This window comes from Larus michahellis, chromosome Z, assembly GCF_964199755.1.
Source record: "Larus michahellis chromosome Z, bLarMic1.1, whole genome shotgun sequence".
NCBI classification, from domain to species: Eukaryota; Metazoa; Chordata; class Aves; order Charadriiformes; family Laridae; genus Larus; species Larus michahellis.
Genome location: NC_133930.1, coordinates 73021278 through 73044428, shown reverse-complemented (window position 1 = coordinate 73044428; position 23151 = coordinate 73021278). Strand labels below are relative to the sequence as shown.

The following is a 23151-nucleotide window of genomic DNA, read 5'->3' as shown; positions in this document are numbered from 1 at the left end:
CAGCGGATCTGCACCTACAAAGACTGACCTTTGTCAGCTAATTACTTTGGTGTCTTGCAGGTGCAGCTTATCTAGTTGAAATACACATGTGGTGACAAGTTCATGAAGCTGTGCTCAAATATCTGTCTTTTCCTACTAAAAGTTTGAGTAAGGCAAAACCTCTTTTTTTTTTCTTTTTTTTTCTTTTTTTTTTTCCCCTCTGAAAGGCTAAACAGAAGCTAGATCATATTCTTCCTGAAACTTCAAAAGCGGAGGAGAAAAAGTATTCCATATTTTGAGTTTTGCTGCCTGGAAGGAGCTGGAGTGATGATGACCCATTTAGCGGCGGTTACCATTGAAATCTCACACCTAAGCAGAGGTTTTGTTTTGCACAGAATTTCTGAAGTTAAAGGTAAGAGCTACTCTGTGACTTTGTATCTGCGGAATCATTTACAAACATGTGAGGATAAACTATATTTGGTGTACTCAACTGTTCTTTAATATCTCTATACCTATGCAAATGCACAAAGAAACTTACAGAACACTTTGAATGGCCATATTTTAAGGGCATAATGGATACAGTGAGACATAGCAACATATCATTTCATACAAGAGTTTCTTATAGTAATTGTCAAAGCAATTTCAGTTGAACCTTGCAGCTATGTACAACATTTTCTAAACCAACATTACTTTAAAAAATCTTTAGCAAATAACTATCTTTCACATATGTTGACAAGCTCATTCATCACTCTGGATTTATTGGGAAAATGGCAGAGTAATCAGGAAAAAGAAAAGACATTGGAGCTACATTCAGGTAACTTCTTTGTTCACGGAGGTGTAGCCATGTGAAATTCATGAAGGCACGTGTCAATCAAATAGCTTAGTAACACATGTTCTTTTGTTCCTTTCTCTCTGCCTTACTGTATGTAGTATTTGTAAAAGTCTTATATTTTCAGGAAGACTTACTGACTTGCAGTCCTTCAGTGTTTTCAATAAGTAAGTATGTAGTATATATCTTGAAGGACTAGTCCTTCAAGATATACTTACTATTTAAAAATCAAATCAAGTAGAATATTTAAAGCTTGAAATGTTTAACGTTGTTAGCTGTTCCTGAAGGGTTAGATGACATGTGTGCATGGGTGCATGAGCACTGTGTGTCCTATTACATACCATAGCCTAGAATGCCTGCAGGTTTCTTTATTAAAACATCATACTGGTCATAAGTGATAACACTGCTAGCAAGGTAGAGGTAGATATGGGTATGGATCCCACTACAGAGCCATCTCACAGAGGAAAATTTGTCATGCCAGATTTGACAGCCCAAAGGAGACAAGGCTGCTGCAGCTCCATGTCCCCAGGTCCAAAGAGCAGCATGGCCAAAGATGTATTCACAGTAGGCACGTGCACATAGAGTGCAGATATATAACACATATATACATATATGCATATATACATGACCAGCCACACAGATCACAGACATTGCCTCTCCTGCTTCCTTTGCTGGCTGAGTAGGATGGAGGTTCACTAGGGAGAATAGATATGTATATATTTACACACATACACATACACATACACATATACATATATACATAAATGTGGATCCCCCCAGCGGCTGGGCTGAGACTCTCAGTCTCAGTAGCTGCCTCTGGATCCCAGTCTCTCCAGTTGCTGGCACCTGGAGACATGGACCCCCAAGACCACAGCCCCACTGCAGAAGCTGTTGCAGACTGTTGCAGGCACGTGCACACCCAGAGCCGACCAGGACTCCCCTGGTCCCACAGCCAACCCCACTGCACTCTTGCCCCTAGGGACACGCAGATGCTCCCATGCTCATAGCTGGCCCACGGGGACCCACTTACTCCTTCACTCCCAGGCCGCCTTGCCTATGCGCTGGCTTGTCCGCCTTGATCCTTGCTAGTGATCACTCACACACCCGCACTGCTCCAGTCACTGGCATCACTGGCACATGGACTTCTTGACCCCATTCTTGTGCAGATGGGTCTGAGTTGGGCTGGTGACTCCTGTGAGGAGCTTGGGACAGCCAGGACAGAGTATTATTTGGGCTCCCTCTCCTGCCAGTGTCTCTCTGCGCTCTTCTGGGGATGTGCAGACAAGCTTTTATCATATAATAAAGCAGCTTCATTTCATGTCTATATGTGTTAGTGGTCAGTGCATTTTGAGGCGTCCAGAGGGAACAGTGAGGGAAGCAAACCCATACACTGTGTTTTGCGGGAATCCAGTCTGCCAGAAGCAAGCCACAGCTCCATTCTGTGATCTGAGATTATCTGGGTAGTTAGTGAGCAGAGAAACACACCCATTTTCTCCCAGCCCCTGAAACTTCACAGCTTTCCTTGAGCAAATAATTTTTTTTTTTTTTAAAAGTCCCAGTTTCATGATTGTATGATACCCAAATGCTAACGACCCTTAATAAAATGCCTCTATCAAATGCTGACAGAAAGTTGATCTTCATTACAGCCAACAAACATTCTTCACAGGCCACACACAGCAGAAAAAAATAGTCGTCTCAAACCTGTCACCAAGTTTTAGATATATCTTGTATTCTGCCTTAAAACAGTTCTATCAGCATAAACCCCATTGAGCAGGGCTCAGATGGAAAGAAAACTTGAAACTACTATGTGTAAAGTATTTCAAAAAGGTGATTTAAAATTTATTTTCTAGACATTAATATGCCATAATGTGACAAAGGATAGTGTGGGCTCTTCCACAGCTTGCAGGAAGTGACACAGTTCCCAGCAAGAAGTTTAAGCTTTCCTTTTCCTCAAAGAGGTGAAAATCCAGTTTTTGACCTCCCAGATGTTAGATTTTAAGCCAACAGCTATTTTCTAGCAGACCAACCTTCTCACAGGGGTTAATCTAGCTCCCTTGGATTTAGAGGATTAAAAGACACATCTGCTCTAAGTGTGTGGTGTTCAAAACAGTAGTTGTTAGATACTACTGCGGGGTTTGGAAATTGAGAGTAATTTTGGGGGAAATGGCCAAGTAGGCAAGAGGGCTGCATACATGGATGATGAATTGGGGAAACATGAAAAAAAAAAGGTATCATAAAATTGTCTTCTCTGCCTTTCCCTATACATTTATTATAATTACATCTTAACTGTTAAGAGCTAAGGCATCTCTCCTTCCCTACGTTTTAGATGTGAATGTAAAAAAGATTTATGAACTCTTTAATTTAATGCACGGTCGCTTAAGCAGAACAGGGGCATTTGCAGTAAATTTTGTCATTTGTCCATAAAGAAAAGATTTCAGTCATTTAAAATACTGTAAAAAGGGGATTTAAAGCCAGCAAACACAGTGCAGGTAACTGAAAATTCACTGTGATGTGTTATTCTTATGCACCAGAACAAACTCTGAACTAGTTTTTGTTTTAAACTGGAATAGAACCAACATGGGCAACCTCACACCTATTTCCTCCATCTGTTATACCCATGGCACAGCATGTGCGCTCTGTTCTTGCCATCCATTTAACAAGGTATTTCTTTGCAGGCCAGATTTTGAGCAGCAGCTTACCTTTCCAGGCTTCCTCCACTCCAGATTCTTTAAAAAAGCCTGTCCCCAGGTAATCCTAGTCTGCCAAGGCCAAGCCCAGCAGAAGCCCAGCAGGTATGCTGCACAGCTCCTTCAGCTCTCACCCAGACACCTTGTGGAGGCTGGGACCACCATTGCCTCTAGTGTGTGCCCATCCCTGATCAGTCTCCTCTGGAGCAGCAGTGGCAAAGGCCTTGGCTATGGTGGAAGAATAGGAAAAAAAACAAAAAAACAAAATAAGATAGATCTGATCCTTCACCCAGCAAAGAGTCAATGTTGGTAGATTTATAGGGCAAAGTGTCATTTGGGGATCCAAGAATATTTTCCTCATGATGCCTCAACAAGGATTCGATGCTTTGCTAGTGGCCATAATCGAAGAATTCCCATGGGAATTGTATGGGAATACCAGGTTTTGCAGACTATTGTCCTTTGAGTTCCTATCTTTACAGTAAGAAAGCTGGGATCAAGAGAGGCACATACCTATTCAATGTTTGAGGCACACCCTTTCTCAAAGCTCAGTCGTGCACCTGTGTATCTTAATTTCTCTGTTTTCTCCAGAGGATAGTTCTCAACCTAGGTGAGAACACAGATAAAGGTACCTAAGACAATGTCAACCACTGCTGTCAGACAGCAGCCCTCTTCTCTAAACTGACATTTCTTGTAGTGAGCTTAACCACATGGTCTTAACCACAGTTATTCTGTTGAAACCTGACATCCTTCAGTTTCCCACTTCTTTTTACTGAATGGAGCAAAGTGGTCTGGAAAGGGAAGGAGAAGCCACTGCTTCTTCCTTGGCTTGTTCTTGCTCTGAGCAACTATCAAGCGATCAGGCACCGCTTTTTCTCCATTTTCCAAAGGCAGTTAAAATATTTCAGGACTGCACATGTAAGAGCTCTAAGGCTTTCAGGGGTCTTTTAAAATTAATGATGAGTACATAACAGACACTTTTGGAAGCAGTACCAGAATGTTCTCAGACCCAACCCATATGCTGATTTTCACCTGCTGTGGCTTGTTTTGCTTAGTCAATTCATCTCACCAGTTTTAGGCTCTGCCTTTTACAGGACTGCTGTGTGGTCACAGGTTTTTCTTCTCTCCTCTGTTCCCTGAACTCGGTAATTGCAACCGGCACTTTGGAGAGGCACTCAGCCTTACAAGTTGGTCAAGACACAAACAAGCGTGGGAGCATGCCCAGAAAGGGGAACACATCATACTTTTCCTGTAGCGTCTTTCTGAACATATGAAGCTTGCCTTTCAGAAGAGCAAAGGGCCCATCACTGGAGATAGTTTCTGACTCTCCAGTTGATTTTGAGGGTGAGTGGCTACAGCTAAGGCATCACTTCAAGCATCACTCAATAGGGCAGGATGACCTTTTCTATTGTCCGGATTCAATCTTCAGAATAATACGGAGCAATACGCTACGCATGGGAGGAATGAGCTTTAGGGGACTGAGAATTGTTTGGTCTTCACACAGAGACTTGACAGATACATGTCATTCCTCGGAAACTGCATGAGGAGAAAAGAGAAAAGCAGATACTTCAGGCATTTGCTTATATAAAGTGAAGACTTCCGTCACTCCAAGCATTAGCAAGAGAGCCTAGAAAAAATAATCAAAGAGCAGTACATGAAATAAAAATGTGCAAAGAGAAATTTTCCATCTGTCATCTCTGACTGAAGTCAAACAATTCTTTGTGTTGAATACCACATATTTTTCAGGTAGAGCAGGTCAATGTTGAGAGCAAAACCATGTGCGTTTTATATTCAAGGACAACCCCTTGGCCAAGGAAAGCTTTGTTTTGTATTTAAAATCTTCAGAACAGAGTGTCTAGACATACAGCTGCTATGTTTGGGTATTTAAAGGGCTTCACATTTTAGCAATGTATATTTATTATTCTACTTTGCTGTTCAGAGGGATAACCTGTGAATTTATTATCCACAGAAATAACAATGCTATGGAGTATCCTACCAGTATTACCAGTTCATTTTATATACAAATGAATTTTTGAAAATCTTTCATAGAATCATAGAATTGTTAGGGTTGGAAGGGACCTTAAAGATCATTGAGTTCCAACCCCTCTGCCATGGGCAGGGACACCTCCCACTAGACCAGGTTGCTCAGAGCCCCATCCAGCCTGGCCTTAAAAACTTCCAGGGATGGGGCTTCCACCACCTCACTGGGCAACCTGTTCCAGTGTCTCACCACCCTCATGGTGAAGAACTTCTTCCTAACGTCCAGTCTGAATTGACACATCTCTATTTTTAATCCATTCCCTCTAGTCCTACCATTACCCAACATCCTAAAAAGTCCCTCACCAGCTTTCTTGTAGGCCCCCTTAAGATACTGGTAGGCCACTATAAGGTCTTCTCGGAGCCTTCTTTTCTCCACACTGAACAACCCCAACTGTCTTAGTCTGTCCTCATAGGAAAGGTGCTCCAGCCCTCTGATCATCCTTGTGGCCCTTCTCTGGAAACACTCCAGCACATCCATATCTTTCTTGTAGTAGGGGCTCCAGAACTGGATGCAGTACTCCAGGTGGGGTCTCACAAGAGTGGAGTAGAGGAGGAGAATCACCTCCCTCAACCTGCTGGCCTCGCTTCTCCTGATGCAGCCCAGGATACGGTTGGCTTTCTGGGCTGATAGTGCACACTGATGGCTCATGTTGAGCCTCTCGTCCACCAGCACCTCCAAGTCCTTTTCTTCAGGGCTGCTCTCAAGCCAGTCACTGCCCAGCCTATGTCGGTGCTTGGGGTTGCGCCAACCCAGATGGAGGACCCTGCACTTGGTCTTGTTGGACTTAATGAGGTTGGCATGGGCCCACCTCTCCGGCCTGTCAAGGTCCCTCTGGATGGCATCCCTTCCCTCCAGCATGTCAGCTGCCCCACACAGCTTGGTGTTGTCGGCAAACCTAACCTAACCTAACCTCTTTCCTAGCCTTTTGTATCAAATTAAAAGAAAAAGAAAAAAATAAAGAAAAATGAGTTCAGATGTCGGTCTTTTCAGCAGTAGCCATCCAGTTGTGACTTCATGACTGTGTAGCAAGGACAGGAACTAGAACAATGTCTCATTGAAAGTAAAGTTGATAACTGCTTGTTTGTGTGTGCCAAATGGTAGCCTACATAGGCAGATGGGGCTGACAAAACAAACCGTAGAAATCTCCAGCTTGCTTATAGCACTTGAAAAATCTTGGTAGTCAACGGTAGAGACCAGATGCTGGTGTTAATACAGAAGATCAGAAAAAACCACCTTGATAATTGTGGTTACAGAGACAAAAATTTAAGATAAACAAAGAATATTTTATCTGCACTTGTGACTATTACAATGCTTGTGTCTGAATCAGACCAGATCAGTATCTAATGCATTAGTTGATAGAGGTTTACGCTGTTTTCAGTGACTTTTAAAATGTACTTTTAGTGGCAATTCTAATTCAACAATATATGTCCTCTAAATGCACTCTGTAGCATTTTCCTCCCACACCATATGTGAGCTACATTTTTATAACAAGAACAGAGGAAAATAATGGATCTTTGCTGCTGTTCAGTGAATGGAAATTATCAGGGTTGCTGCATAGCACTGCATTAGTGGTGGGAAATGAGGTTTTCCCACAGGGACTGAAATATTCTGACTGACAACTCTGGCTTAAGGATCACTCAGGAAGGAAGCACGCTGCATGTTGGAAGACAATCCCCGTTATTACTGTGTCACAGATGCTTTTCTGGAGGTATATAATTCCCATTGGGCTGTATGAGTGTTTCACGAACACTAGGTGAGATTTAGCCTCTTTCTCTCTTACTAAAAAAGAAAAGGCTGAGGAAAGGCAAATCAGCTGAACTGCAGCCTTCTTCCTTAGCTATCCAGAACAAAAGTGTCTGTAAACAGAGAAGATTAATGGACAGTGGAAAGTGTCTTCTTTTTCGTTTAAATAAGTGACCACTTGCAGACAACTGGGCACAAAAAGTAAAATAATACATAATTAACACTACACAATTCCTTTAAGAGACATGTAAAACTGTATCCATATTTCCTGGCAGAAAATCAGATTTTCTGAAGCTGGCATTGTTTTGTATCATGGCATAATTCTTTGGGAAATGAAGACAGATAAATCGGTTTTTTACAGCTTCCATTCAGAGTCTTACACAGCCATTAATTTATATTCTCACAAAACTAGAATCATTAGAAGAAACCGATCGTAAGCCTATGGCCCATAGTCTTCAGGCTAAATGTTCATTAAACTTTTTCATGAGTTTTGCCTGAGGAAAGCTGTAAAACCTGGCCTTTCTAAAGTGTGGACTGATTTTAAGTTTCAAAGAGAGAAATTTTCTACCATCCTATGGTCACGGAAATAATGGGAATTCAATTTAGCTGAGGTCAGAGCAGGAAGAGTTTATTCCTATAGCTATAGGAGAGTTCCAGGGTTTATATACCTTTAGGATGTACAACCGGTTCTTCACCAAACTCTGTCAGATAAGCAGGACTGTAGAACATTGCAACAAAAAGCATTAGCATGTGGCTTAGTTCATACAGGGAGGCTCCGGACAGTCAGATAAGGCAGCTCCAGGCAGTAGCTCTTTTTTACAAATAATTCACTGCTTTGTTAATTAATTTGTGCTTACTCGGTTAGGTCATGCTGACATGTATTTCTTAACTAGTGAGGCCTGCAAAGGATTTAAAGGATTTAAAGCCACTGTGAAAACCACGCTAAATTTGAGAGTAAATATTTCTGTTCTTGAAGGCTGACTTTCCTGAAATTTTGTACTGAAGACTCATTCTGCTGGGCTGCTGCACAGAAGATGGTCCCTGAGGCACCAGTTTTGTATGAAAGGTTTTCTCGGCTGTGGTGAGAGAAGAAAATTGAGGTTCACACTTAAACGGCTGCATACAGTGTGCTCTACATCAGTTCAAGGCAGATGTGGAGGGACTTTTCCTGGACATCTCTGCAGTAGTGTAAAGCACTGGGAAAGAGCTACTTATGTCTTAAAATAGCTCAGATCATTAATTCAACAGAAAACGGGTGCAGGCAAGGGATAAGCATGTGCCTAGACAACAACCACCTGCCAACCCACAGATACCATGCAATTTGGCAAACGGGACTGTATAACATGAATAGAAACCATTTTGTTGATTCCTTGCCTGACTGACAGATCCTAAATGAGGGAAGGAGTGAAAAACTACTGTGTAAATCCAACTCAGCATAAACAATCATCTCAAACTCCTAGTCTTTATCCTTCATGTAATATTCAAATGTCGAAATATTCAACCCCAAATTTTTATGGTGAATGGGTCACATGGTGAATAGAATGAGGGACATTTCAGGAAAAAGCATAATCAATCTTCACTTTTTTTGATCAAAGGAACAATAGAAATAACCAGTTATCTTTGCTTAGCTGGTTAGGCATGGAGCAAATTAACATTCAGTAAATATCACACTTCTTTTGTCATGAAAGATTCCTTCCACACAGCAGATTATGACACAGGTCATCAGCCGCTCTCCCCCTCTATTCCTCAAAATGCTATTTTAATGGTTGGCTTTTCTCTCCCCCTTAAATAGCTTTTAGCCAGCCATTATGACTTAAACAGCAACTGAGACATGAAAAACAAAGTAACTGTAGTGTGAAGGTTAGATCAAATGACGAACCATTGGCATCTCACTGCTGAATTTCTTCTTTTATCACAAACTGCAGTTTTCCTGTTACTGCACTTTCCATACGTTATTTTCAGTGGAAATGGAGGTAACTCATGTGTAACTGGTAGTGTTTGCTCTTTGCAGCAGTCCTGGAATCATGCATGTGGTGTGTAGTATGAGCACAGAAAACTGTCATATATGTTTTTGGTATAAGCTTATTATATAGGTTTGGAATAAAAATTCCCTGTATTTATTTTTTGATGTTTCCTTAGAGGATTAAGAAGCTGTGAGGAAAGGAGAGAAGTGAATGCGTGTTTCCACAGGTAAGATACTCAGTCATCTTCACCAGCAGGAAATTGTCCCTTTTCTTCTCCATGTCTTTGCAAGATTCCCACTCTTAGATCTAGGTTTTAGATTCGCAGAGGAGGCTTGAGGATCTCATTTTATTTGCTTGAACCTTTGCTATATTCGAAATATTTAGGTGAAAATTGCATGGATTGATCATTACTTTTGTTGTCTCAATATCTCACTTTAGCTAATAAACTGCTCAGAGGAGAAAGAATACACCTTCAGGTACCTGGCATGGGAGGGCTGTTCTGTCCAGCCTCTCATTCCCAGTCATGGCAGCGTCCAAATCTGCTTTGTTTCTCACTTAGAGCACTGTCAGCTGAGAAAGACTGACTAGATTTCCAAAGCTCAACAAAGTCAATTAGAAATACAGCATCCTGAAAACAATCAGGCAGTTTGTCAGCTTTTCTGTCTGTGTGAATAGCAGCCTGTAGTCCCAAAAAACAAGGCAGAGCTGAATTACTTTAATCTTTCCTCAGGAGTCCAGGAAAGACAAAATTAATAGCAATAATCACATGTGATTTCAGTCTGAGGCGCAGAGGAGTGTAAAGGTTTCTGTTACACTCTTCTTGTGGCAACAGTACTGTATCCCTACGTGATGCTAGAAAGTGTCCGCACAGTCAATGCTTTTCAGAAATGCCCTTCCTTCAGTCTCACCAAAAATAAAAAAAGGGGATTCCCCTCTCCCCAGCACACACAAAAATAAATTACAGGCTACAGGTGCAATTTTATTTGTTGGCATTTAAGTGCAAGATGCCTGCTTTCAAGAGATGGTGCTCACTTAAAACGCCATGATGAAGCCAGCTGATCTGCATACACACTCTGCCTATGAAACCTAATATACCTGACAAAGAGTATAAATTAGATGTCAAGGTCACAGGCTCCAGCACCTGTTTAATCTGACAAATTTATGTCTTTAGCATGCAGTAGTTTTGCTGCCAACAGTAGTCTGTATTTCAGTTGGCAGATTTCCACACGTAACGAATGATGTGCTTATGCTGCAACTGACTTATAAACACATCATGTTAACAGAGTAATTATAGACTTACACAAGCACCACAATTTGCAAAATAATTACTTTACTTTTCAATGCTAGATGGTTTTATTGTGTTCCTGAAAATAATTCCAAGTTTCAACATATCTCTCTTTCTATTCTGCATCTGTGAAATGGAAACTTTGCAGAGAAATGCGTAAGGTTCGTTCATCATTGAAGGACTGTACAAAACTCTTACTGACTCTCTCTGCAGGGGTAAATTGCATCCTAAATGCACATAAAAGAGTATTGTGAGTAAATGGTAGACATGTATGACTAACCATCAATAGGACTCAGATTTTTTACTAAATATGGGCTGAAAAAATAACATTTAAATGAAAATAAAAACTGCAAGCCATTCAAGAACATAAAGAACATCTTTTTTCTATAGAACCAAAAGAGGATTTTTATGTAAAGCGGTCTTTATAAAACTGTGAAAATTTTCTTTAAAAAAACAAAAAAATTAAACCTGAATCTAGTAAATTAGCGTACAGAATCTTGTATTCCAAGATCTGAAACACAGTATGATCAATATTCAGAATATGATCACTACTTAGAGAACACGTATGGTTTGTGATCAACAATTAGTATCTGAGGATGAATGAGCCCCTTCCCACCCACCCCACCCCCCGCCCCGTACCCAAACCAAGAGATCCCACACTCAAACAAACCCCATCTGGCCAAATATATCCAAGCTACTTACTGTCTCTACATGAAGAATCTGTTTCATTTTGGGCATCATATTCAGTAAAGCTTATCTAGACTTGACTTGGCTTAAAATCCTCAAATATCTTGTCTAAATACCACTTGTGGAATAACACAGTAGTATAAAGTTAACAGATGGAGATTGTCAAATAATTAATATAACATCTTAGTTAATATTTGTTTCAGGAGTTCAGTTGTTTTTCCGGAATACAGTTTGGGCCCATGCCTGTTCAAAAGGCTAATAATCCAAAGTATCTTCCTCCAGTTACCTGTCATAATACAGCCTTCACAAAAGTATCATGAGCCTGCAAATACTGATGCCATAGTATTATCAAGTGCATGAAAAGTCCTTGGTACAATATTTGTACCTTTTTATGGATAGACATTTCAGGATTTCTAACAGAAAATACTGCAGATCTTGCATACATTATTACTGATTTATTACAATGTTCAGGGCAGGGTAGTTTGTGCCTGACGTGACTGGAAAGCACTTGCAATGTTAACCAAACACTTGCTGAGTGGAGGTGTTATCACCACCACTGTAAGCATGAGTTTAGCACTTCTCAATTTCCCTGTTCCTTCTGCAAGGCCAGTGGAATATGAATGGAGCTTCCTGCCCTGCTTTCTCTGTTACTGGCCACAGATAATCCTTTTTCTCAGGACAACAAACCGGACCATGTTGCCCTTGTTCTTGGGCTGTCACCTAGTGGGGTTTGCATTCTCATCTTTCTGCAGGCTCAAGCTATTTACCTTTCTGGAATATGACATCAGAAGGAGCTGTGGTGGTCACTGAGGACAGGTGACAGCACCATACTGGTGCAAGTGGAGAGCCCTGTCTCAAGCTCTGTGTTTATGCTGATGCTGGAACACATCCTCCTTTCAGAGACTCCTGGTCCCTTTCCTTTCTTATTGTCTAGTTTTACAACTCTTTGTGAGACCTCATGGCTTCAGTAGGCAGCACCACTGGAAGAAATTTCCAGCAGCATGACCAGCTTCTCACCACCGTCCCTCCAGGTCCCATCTCTGATCCTGTGCCTGTGGTGGCATTCCCCTCTTTCTCTTCCTTCAGGTCAGCATTAGGCTGTAGGTCCTTTTCACTCACCAGTCAGGCTTTCCTCTAAGCCACATGTCTCTAGGCAAATGGCTAGTTTTCAGAAGTCAATTCAGTTGGAAAGCCAATGCTGTCCTTCCTAGGGGGACCTAGAGACTCACTGCTTTGCACCCTTCTTTTATCAGGACTCATTCAAATGCCTTTTTGATTCATGGTTTGGAGTAGGCAACACAGGAGGGTGAACAAACATCTCATTTCATTGCACTGTGAGTGGGGCCTGATCTATGTTGGTCATACATATAAGAGATGATCCTTTCTTCTTTGTGGCAGATAAGGATCTCTCTTACTGAGGATTGTAATTTGCAGAAATTCATGTAGGCATAACATAAAGCTGTATTCAAGCAGAAAGTGCAATCTTCTAGGATGATATTAATAGTAGAGTACATACATTCCCTCAAGAAATTACAGCTGCAAATATACAACCAAATGTTTACTAAGCAAAACACTCGTATTTCTTTTTGTGCAACAGTAAGCCTTCATATAGTTCATATACTTGTGTTGAACTTACACCTCATTTTTCTTTGACCTAAATTCAGTTTATGTATTGTTTTTTCTTTAATAGCTAAAATCTTTTTATTCTTTAAATATTTATGTCTATACATACAAAATACAGATAAAGGTTTTGTGTATTCAAATGTGCAGCACAAATGCTATATAAATCTCATGCTTCCCTGCTGATGCAACTAAACTGCAGTGGAGCAAAGCTGATTTACATTAAATTAAATCACACAAAATTCAACGTTCTGTTTCAAAACTAAAAGGCTACTATATTCACTTCTTCAGACAGTCAGTGAACTTGTATTAGCTTTATATTGCCTATAATAAAAATTCAAACAGGTGGATGAAGATACTGGGTTGCGGCTGAACTGTAAACTTCTTTCCTCAGTCTGTGACAGGCTAATGACAGGATCATCTTTACAACCAAGTGACACAGTCTCAGAACTGCTACACGCCAGTCCATCAAGCAATGGCTCAGATGTCTAGACACAATCTAACACTTGGACAGTAGAGTTGCAGTAGAATATACGGTCATCTTCTGCCTGTTCATCAGCTATGCCACTAGTTTTCAAAGTTCAACATCACACAATACAAAATTCCTCAGACTCCCATGAAACTGCCTTTGCTATTGCTTTCTGCTGCTTTCAGGGCATAGAAAGGAGAGGAGGCTCCATTTCTTGATTTGTACAGCACCCTATTTCCTCTTCATTTTTTTGAGAACTACAGCACTACATAAGACTGGACAAATGCTGGGCCATGCCACACTTGAAATTCTGAGATTCTCAGTACAAAAGTGTTTTTGTAACTGCACAACACAGAATTATGGAATTGAATGTCATGTGCTGATAATGCAATTGCATAGTCCCCCAATGCACTCTTGAAAAATTGCCCTCAAAATAGCTCTGTCATGATGTTCTTACATGCATTAACTGTGTAGCTGGTTGTTGCTCAGAACTTATCTTTGGGTTGATTAGTGTTGATGAACATCTTCTCATATTCAGAAGGTGCATATGGGCTACAGGGTCTTTCAAGTACCTTGAGCGTTGCAAATCACTGAAAGCCAGTAATATAATCTTTTTACCTCTGCTCTGTAATGGCAGGGAAAAAGTTATTGTTGCTTTTGGCCTCAGGTATTTATAGTCTGTGACATTAAGCATGCCTTTCCATGTATGTGTTCCCCCTTGGGCTGAGGAGCCATGAGTTCACTTAACTCATCCTCAGAAAACTCTGAAGCAGTGCGGTACTTGGTCAGACACCAAGAATAAAGCCAAGGCTCTCCTGATTTCTAAACCAGCGGTTGACCCTAACTCACTGTACAGTACTGTGCATAGCCCTCACGTATAGAGTTTAAGAATTTCAGTTAACTCTTGGCACTTCAGATTTTGCATTGAATTACCCGTGGCCTGACTTATGGAGATGCTGAGCATTCATAAGCTAAGGCAAAGTTGAAAGAAAAAAAGAAAAAAGAAAAGCTTTAGGAACAAATGTTTAAAAACAGGCTCTTGGTCTCTGTGGGTCATTTAACCACCATCGAAGCACCAGATATCTGTAGCCACTTTTGAAAGGTCTTATGTGTGAGATGGTAACAACAGTGTATTGCCTTTTACATCAGCAAGGGAAATAAGCAAAAAGAAACAAACCAACACAAACAATGCAGGGCATTCTATACAAGCACAGATTTATCAAAACTGCTGCTCTGGCTTATCTGCTTAAATAAACTTCTGATGAAATAAGCATGCCTCTTGCCAGTTTACATGCCAAGGCTGACTTTGAGGAAAAGGACCCCAGTGATTTTGGAAGGAAGTCAGTGTTTACCTGCCCGAGACTGGTGAGTCCGTGCATTTCTGGTGTATGGGAGTTTGTGCAGAGGAAAAAGAAAAACTAAAGAATGATCCATTTTGGTGATGAATTGTTCATTTGTCAAGTGGAACAAAACCTGGGGTGGTTTCCCCAGATCTGCTCATTCCTGTAGCATCTCTGCTTGGTTTGGCAGAAACCTTTATTCTTCTCCTTAAAGTCAGCTATGTAGCCAAGCTTGGCTGTGTACTCTGTCTCTAATGACTATTTTCCTGCTTGTAGCTCTATGAAAAATTAAAGAACTTATTCATCTGTGTACATCCTACCAACTATTTTCACATGGCTAGTCCAGTTAATTGATCCAACAAGAATGTACTGTCATGCCTGAAGCAGTCCAGGCTTTAACGGATGCTTTGCACCTCAGATTTTCCTCTGTTGGCCTTGGATTAATTTGTGTATTTGTCATAGGAAATATTAAGAGATCCTTTTCTTCCCCAGATTTATGCTAATACACAGACCTGCTTGAAAACATTTAGCTTGCTGGAATTTGAAGAGCTCTCAGATCTGCTGGAACACATACAAAAAAAAACACAAAACAAAACAGTTTAAGAGCCATTCCGTGAATGTTTTCTGTAAGTATATTTTATATTTTCTGAGCTGGGAGTACTCAGGTTATTCCCAGAGGGTCAGAATTGCTGAAGAGCTCAGCAGCCACAACGGCAGACAGACTTCCAAAGTAGTTCATTTCCCATTTTAGACATCAAAATGACACCGTCATTCATAAAATTGTACAGCATGCTAGAGTCTAGGTCTTGTGAAAATGTAGCTATATGTGTTTTATCTAAATGATAAATTGAAGTTGAACTTTTTTTTTTAAAAGGAAAAAATGAAGTAGTAAAAATAAAATGACTGAGCGCCTGAAAAAAACCACTCTTCAATCTCTGCAAAATCTTGTATTCAGTGGAACCATGAGATTTTCTAACAGTAAAGCATAAGCAAAATCCTCATTCTTAGGTTATTCTAGTTTCCTACAAATTCAAAAACACCTTTCATCTTAAATCATTTCTGTGTCGTATCCATTATTAGTGCTTGATTCTCCGGTCTGCTGAATTCACCCTTTGGAGATGGGTCTCTCTCAGAAATGTCAAAAAAGCTAAACAAAATGTAGACAACTGAACCCAGAGTTTGAGGCAAGTAATCTTCTGGATAAAAATAGCTAGCTTGTATCCTACTTGTGGAGGCAATAATGACAGAAGAGGAAAAAAGGGACTGTCACAGGTAGCTGTGATTTTATTCTTTTTTGAAACCAGACACTATTTTTTTCAAGGGAGTGTACAGTAGTTAAACACCAGATACACAGCTCTGCCTAAATACTTAAACAACTCTATTCCTGCACCACAATAGCCCTGGCACATCTTTGCTTTTGTTGCTGCAAAACTGGGTAATATTATTTTGCAATGACAGCATCACAGGAAATTCAAAATCTAGAGCTAGTTCAAACTTAGCCATGGAGCTTCATACGCAGAAGAGCGTATATTATCATCATTAGCAGAACCATGTATTCTGGCCCCATTTTCTCTAGTCTTCAGTTATCTACCAGATTGCTGATTACCAGACTTATGAACCTGGGTACTTGAAAGTCCTCTGCCCTATTTTGTCATACACACTAGTACTCAACATCTGGCTGAAAATGTGTATCCTATTCTTGGTGCACCTAGCTTGGTGAAAGATTTTCTGTAATTTTCTTTTAGTAACAATGTCGTGGAATAGCTCCAAAACCTTAATCCACCATCCTAAATCCATGACCTCTCCATCTGAACAGAATTCAACTGGGTAAAAAAACATAATAAAAAATTACTTCCAGCTGCAATTGTCTATTTTCTACAGTTTTCCCTTCACTGTGAGTACACATGTCCAAACTATTTCACCATCAACATGATGAGAAGAATGAGCATGGCAGAATTTTGCTATTGTTAGCTTAACACAAAAAATTCCTTGGAGGAGAAACAGCAACATTACCTAATTGCTCGAATGGTCCCATTGTTGCAGGGGTATCAGAACAAATTCATCCTTGAGACACACAACCGTCAAGGCATTGAGAGCACTCACAAGCCTTAATGGATCTCACCAGCTTCCCATGGGACCCCCCACCAACCTTACCCGTGGCCCAGGAGCCCCATTTCAGCACCCCATAGGACTGCACCTTGGGGTAGCCATGGCTGGCTCTGGCATCTCCCTGGGTCCTGAATCTCCATCCCTGAGGCAGCAGACAGGTCCACTGCTTCTGGACAATAACCTGCCTGGTTCATGCCGTTTGAGTTGCTCACTTCAGAATTAATGTGGAATTTCACTCACAGGTTTCTTAAGAAGAAATGTGAAATTTTGTCATGGAAACTGAGCAGAATAGCATCAAGCTGATTTAATAGAGCACTAACATGTCATAGAATCATAGAATCATAGAATCGCTGAGGTTGGAAGGGACCTTTAAGATCATCAAGTCCAACCTTTAACCTACCCTGACAAAAGCCACTTCTAAACCATGACCCTAAGTGCCCCATCTACCCTTTTTTTAAACACCTCCAGGGATGGTGAATCCACCACCTCCCTGGGCAGCCTATTCCAATGTTTAATAACCCTTTCAGTGAAAAAATGTTTCCTAATATCCAATTTAAACCTCCCCTGACGTAACTTGAACCCGTTTCCCCTCGTCCTATCACATGTCACCAGGGAGAAAAGGTCAGCCCCCATCTCTCTACAACCTCCTTTCAGGTGGTTGTAGAGGGTGATAAGGTCTCCCCTCAGCCTCCTCTTCTCCAGGCTAAACAACCCCAGCTCCCTCAGTCGTTCTTTGTAAGGTTTGTCCTCCAGGCCCCTCACCAGCTTTGTAGCCCTTCTCTGGACACGCTCCAACACTTCAATGTCCCTCTTGTAGCGAGGGGCACAAAACTGAACGCAGTACTCGAGGTGGGGCCTCACCAGTGCCAAGTACAGGGGGATGATCACTTCCCTAGTCCAGCTCACCACGCTATTCCCGATACAGGCTAGGATGCTGTTGGCCTTCTTGGCCACCTGGGCACACTGCTGGCTCATATTCAGCTGGCTGTCAACCAACACCCCCAGGTCCTTTTCTGCCAGGCTGCTTTCAAGCCACTCTGCCCCAGTCCTGTAGCGCTGCATGGGGTTGTTGTGACCCAAGTGCAGGACCCGGCATTTGGCCTTGTTGAACCTCATACCATTGGTCTCAGCCCATCGGTCCAGCCTGTCCAGATCCCTCTGCAGAGCCAACCTACCCTCAAGCAGATCAACACGCCCGCCCAGTTTAGTGTCATCTGTGAACTTACTGAGGGTGCATTCGATCCCTTCATCGAGATCATTGATAAAGATATTAAAGAGAACCGGCCCCAGCACCGAGCCCTGGGGGACACCACTTGTGACCGGACACCAACTGGATTTAACTTCATTTACCACCACTCTCTGGGCACGGCCATCCAGCCAGTTTTTTACCCAGCGAAGAGTACACCTGTCCAGGCCATGAGCAGCCAGTTTCTCCAGGAGAATGCTGTGGGAAACAGTGTCAAAAGCTTTGCAAAAATCCAAGTAGATAACATCCACAGCTTTTCCCTCATCCACTAAGTGGGTCACCTTATCATAGAAGGATATTAGGTTTGATAGGCATGACCTGCCCTTCACAAACCCATGCTGACTGGGCCTGATCACCCTGTTCTCCTGCATGTGCCGTGTAATGGCACTGAGGAGGATCTGTTCCATGACCTTCCCAGGCACCAAGGTCAGACTGACTGGCCTGTAGTTCCCCGGATCCTCCTTCCGGCCCTTCTTGTGGATGGGTGTCACATTTGCTAACCTCCAGTCAGCTGGGACCTCCCCGGTTGTCCAGGACTGCTCATAAATGATACCAAGTGGCCTGGCGAGTACCTCCGCCAGCTCTTTCAATACCCTTGGGTGGATCCCATCCGGCCCCATAGATTTGTGCAGCTCCAGGTGCTGAAGCAGGTCCCTCACCGTTTCCCTTTGGATTACGGGGGCTTCATTCTGCTCCCCATCCCTGTCTTCTAGCTCAGGGGTCTGGGTGCTCAGGGAACAACTGGTCCTACTGCTGAAGACTGAGGCAAAGACTTCATTAAGTACCTCAGCCTTTTCCTCATCCTTGGTCACTATGTTGCCGGCCCCATCTACTAGAGGACAGAGATAATCCTTAGTCCTCTTCTTATTGCAAATATATTTATAGAAACTTTTTTTGTTGTCCTTGACAACAGAAGCCAGGTTTAGTTCTAGCTGGGCTTTGGCCTTCCTGATTTTTTCCCTACATAGCTTCACTATGTCAAATTATCAGATATTAATTTGATGCACCACAATCTGGAACTTTTGAATATATTATGCATGTATGTATAAACACTCACCTGGATATGTGTGTGATTGCTTGTGCGTGCAAATAACCTTAACAAGGAACTGAAAACACGCAGTGTTTTAGTCCACTCATAACAGCAATCTAAAGGTGAATAGCATACGGTGGCTTACACACTATAGCTTAAACTGATCCAGTGGTTTGCCACTAAGAGCTGTGAGAGTTTCCACTCCTTCACCCCTGCTCACTGCTCATTAATGAGACCATATTGAGCATGAACACAGGTGCCTTCATCTCACTGGGAAAGAGTGTGTAAACTAAATAAATACTAAGAGTTGTATTACATTTCTAAAATTCTAACACTGAAACTAAATATTTTGTCATTGAAAATGGCATATATGATGACTACACCTTTACATAACAAATAAATGGATTCCATCTTGATTTACAGCAATTCCTACTTCAGAATTGTAAGAACATATGTAGGTAGAGCTTTAGATTAAAATAGCAATTACATTGGTAAAATAACAAAAATTATGATGATGATGATGTTAATAATTCTTCATAATTTATATTATATTTTTACATAAATAGTAGTACAATATATGATTATGTTTATTTCTTTACTAAAATTTCAGAGTTAGTATTGCCCTAAGGAAACAAAAGATTAAAGGTATTTGTACTATGTAAGAAAAAGAGATGTCAGAACTAGCTTTCAAATTAGAAAGTTACAAGAAAGGGAGATACAGCTTATTTGTGTGTTGACTAGCTCCTAAGGATGGGAATATTCTAAATAGTTGTTTGGAAAGGAAATTCTCTAGGCAGCGTACTTAGCAGGAGATAAAACTAGCATGTTACATTCTGGAGAATGACTGTAATCTCTTGTTATATGTACAAGCAGAGAAGAAGTAAAGCAATGTAAATTTACATCCTTCTGTTATTCGGAGAATAGCTAGTATTAAAGATTGAATTCTGATGTGTTTTGCAAAGGAAGGGAAAAACTGTTAAAAAAAAATCCTCCAAGAATACTTGAAGAACAGTGTCTTCTTGCTCTTAAGATTAAGGACAAGACTTTGCACTGAGGAACACTGCTGTAGCTGTACTGGAGTCAATGATAGTACATTAATTTAAAATAGCTGGTTATTCACGACGCTTTGCCAACAAATGAAAATGCAGACATTCCACTCACATGAGGCTGTTGCTGTGTTGTTCCTTACAGACCTACATTCTTATTCAACAGAGCCGCTGAGAACATGTTTGAACAAGAGGTCAGACAAATTTATGGAAGGGTATGAAAATCTTGTTATTACTGATGCAGTGCCACGTGTATTCTCGGAGACTTTCTGTCAGTGAAGAATAAATTATGAAAACAGAAAACAACGTCCCTTGGCTCAAAGACCTTCTTGCTTCTGAGTGCTAGAGAAGTACACACTGGACATGCAGTTGATGAGATTTGGAAGTGCTCTTATGAATAAATTATGAAAAGATTATGAAAAAAAAATATTTTCTTGTAATTTCAAATCATTCAAAACCTGGAGGTGAACTCACTGCTTTTTCTGCAGTGAATTTTCCAAAGCAGACTGAAAAGCTTTGAAAGTCCAAAAGCCATGTTCGACACAACCTTTACAGACACAACATATATGTTGACTACTAGGTCAGACGGAAAAGCGTTATTCACAATTCTTCCCCTGCCCACTTACCCCTCCCATGCAAGTCTATTATCGCAGGCTTGATTCGAGATGAACAGCTTCCCTAAGTGGCAGCAAACTTTGTCCAGTCCTCTCTGGTCATCAGGGAGGCTTTTTCATCCTTTTCAAAAGCCTGACTGGTTTGTCCCCAAGGTTTCTCAATCTTTCTCAAAGAAATGCTCTATTTTTCACGCTGGATCTGGCCCCATGTGCTGTGCTCCACAAAACTTCTCTGCTGGGGTGGACCCATGGCAAAGAGCACACTCTGGCCAGAGAGTGTACTTGGCCTCCTCCTCATAAGAAAGTTTAAGCCAAAAAAATAACCTGGTAGATCAAATAGGGTATGTGCTGGAAACCTCCCTTCTTTACTTTCATAGTATTTGTTACTATGGTGCCAGGGCAAATCTTGTTACTTTCCTGTTAGAATATGACCAAAGTAAAAAGCAAGGTAAGCTTTATAAAGAGAAAATATACTGTTTTGAGGCAGGGTTCTTTTTAGTCATATTCCAGTTCCAGACCTAGTAATATTAAATATAATTTTTCATAATGAATGTTTCTGTATGTGCTGCATGCAAAGTTTCTACTCCTGCTGATTTTTTTGGTGAGGTATATGGCAAGACAAGTCATACACTAGTATGTAAATTGATCCAGAAAACTAAATAGGTGGTTATAAGCAAGAAGATTCTGTAACTTCAAGGTTACACAACTTGTAACTTGGCATTGAACTAAGTTTTCACCTGTGTGTAGCCCAAAACAGGTAAAGGGCTATATTTTAAAAATCTCTTTATGACAAATGAATATAAAAAAAGAGAGTAGTTATCGTCATTTGCTTTGCAAAATATGATAAAAATTCGTCACTATGAATTGCAGGCTATCCTAGCAGAAGCTGGACTCACGGTTTCTGAGAAAGATAGGTGAGCTTCTACAAAAAGTCTGAAGTTTTAGGCAAGAGTTAAACCTATTTTTTCCTTATTCAGGCAGATTACATGTCTAATCTGTACTACAGTGGTTGAATGATTGAAGCCTTATAGGATTTTGAATAAGGTCTTTGGTTACTAGTGGCATAATCCTTCAAAAAACAGTGTCCATCATGTTTTACCACTTAGGCTATTGATCTCAATATGATTCACATATTAATTTTTTATATTTTCAAATCTATATGTATATACATCTATGTATTCTCCCGAAGAGAGATTGTTCATGTGCCAGTAACTCCCACATCAGTACCATAACACAAAAAACCACTGTTCTATACAATATTGGCATTTTAGGGCAGCATCATACAGAACTTTGATAAAATGCCAGCATTTTAGGATCAGCTAATTTCAGTTTCTAATTATATTTTACTAATACAAGGAGAGGGCTAATATTAAGCATCGAAAACCAAGAGTCTTTTTAGCACCTTCTAGACTTTCCTGTTCTTGTCAAAAGCAATACCTGAATTGCTTGGAAGAATTCTGTTGTGGGTTAGTTTGTTTGTTTGTTTGTTTGTTTTCCTGATAGGAGTTAGAGGTTGAAATGTATGAATGGTAGAATCTTTCCTCCTAGTTTTATTGGCCCAAGATCTGATTTTTAAAAGAGTTTGAGAATACAGATACAGAAAACAAAGAAAGATACAAAAGATTTAGTAGCTAGAACCAAAAGCTAAGATCTAGGAAAAAACCTAATACAGATATTTGTAACTGTACACATTATTAACTGCTGAACACCTTATCTAAAGCTATAAGCCAGACAGAAGTTAGGGATTCTGTTTCTGGGCCTGAGCCTCAGCAGACTTTTGCCTTTAAAAATCCAGTAATCATTTTTTTTAAAAGTTAAAAATGTTTGAGGACTTCTGAAAATCAGTTAGGCTCTGAAGAGCCATGAAAACAGTGTCTACTGCATGGTCTGCTAATTTTCCATTTATTTTTCTGTTTTCTTGACTTTAATTCTTTTTTTTCTGGGAGGGAGAATAATTATTTTCTTCAAGTAAGGACATTCTAAAAGAAAAATATGATCTGGTATTTTCTATCAGATAATGGTGTTAATTCTTATTTGCCATTACATGTGTGACTTCTCTGTAGACATTACCTGAATGATGTTTCTTTATTACAGGTAGTCCAAGAGTTGCTAAATGCAATGAGGGACAAAAGATGTAGTGGAGCCATTCATCAGAAACTTTGGAAGAAGTTCATGGACAAGTACTGTGAGTGCATATTACCTCTAGCTGCCATCTGTAGCGATGAGCTACTCACAAATATTTGACACAATTACAAGTTGGCCCATGTTAGAAGACATCAGGAGATCAACATTGCTTTTCATTCACTGAGAAACAGGTTATTGCATAAGGAGAGCTCCTGGAAGAGGTGCACTAGAGAGAGCCTGGTACAACAGCAGATTTTATTGTATCTCTCCTGAAGTTAATAACAAAAACAGGGTGACAGTCCCTTGTAGCAAGACTTCACTTTCTAAAGAATTTGAAAACA

The 23151-nt window shown here is 40.7% G+C and overlaps 1 long non-coding RNA gene across 1 annotated transcript; it reads left to right on the top strand.

Moving 5' to 3' along the window:
• The first annotated feature begins 9415 nt into the window (after positions 1–9415).
• On the top strand, positions 9416–22858 carry LOC141736289 (uncharacterized). Its single transcript, XR_012584931.1, has 3 exons — positions 9416–9466; positions 15134–15267; positions 22781–22858. It is a non-coding gene; the product is annotated as an uncharacterized LOC141736289 (long non-coding RNA).
• Positions 22859–23151: the final 293 nt, after the last annotated feature.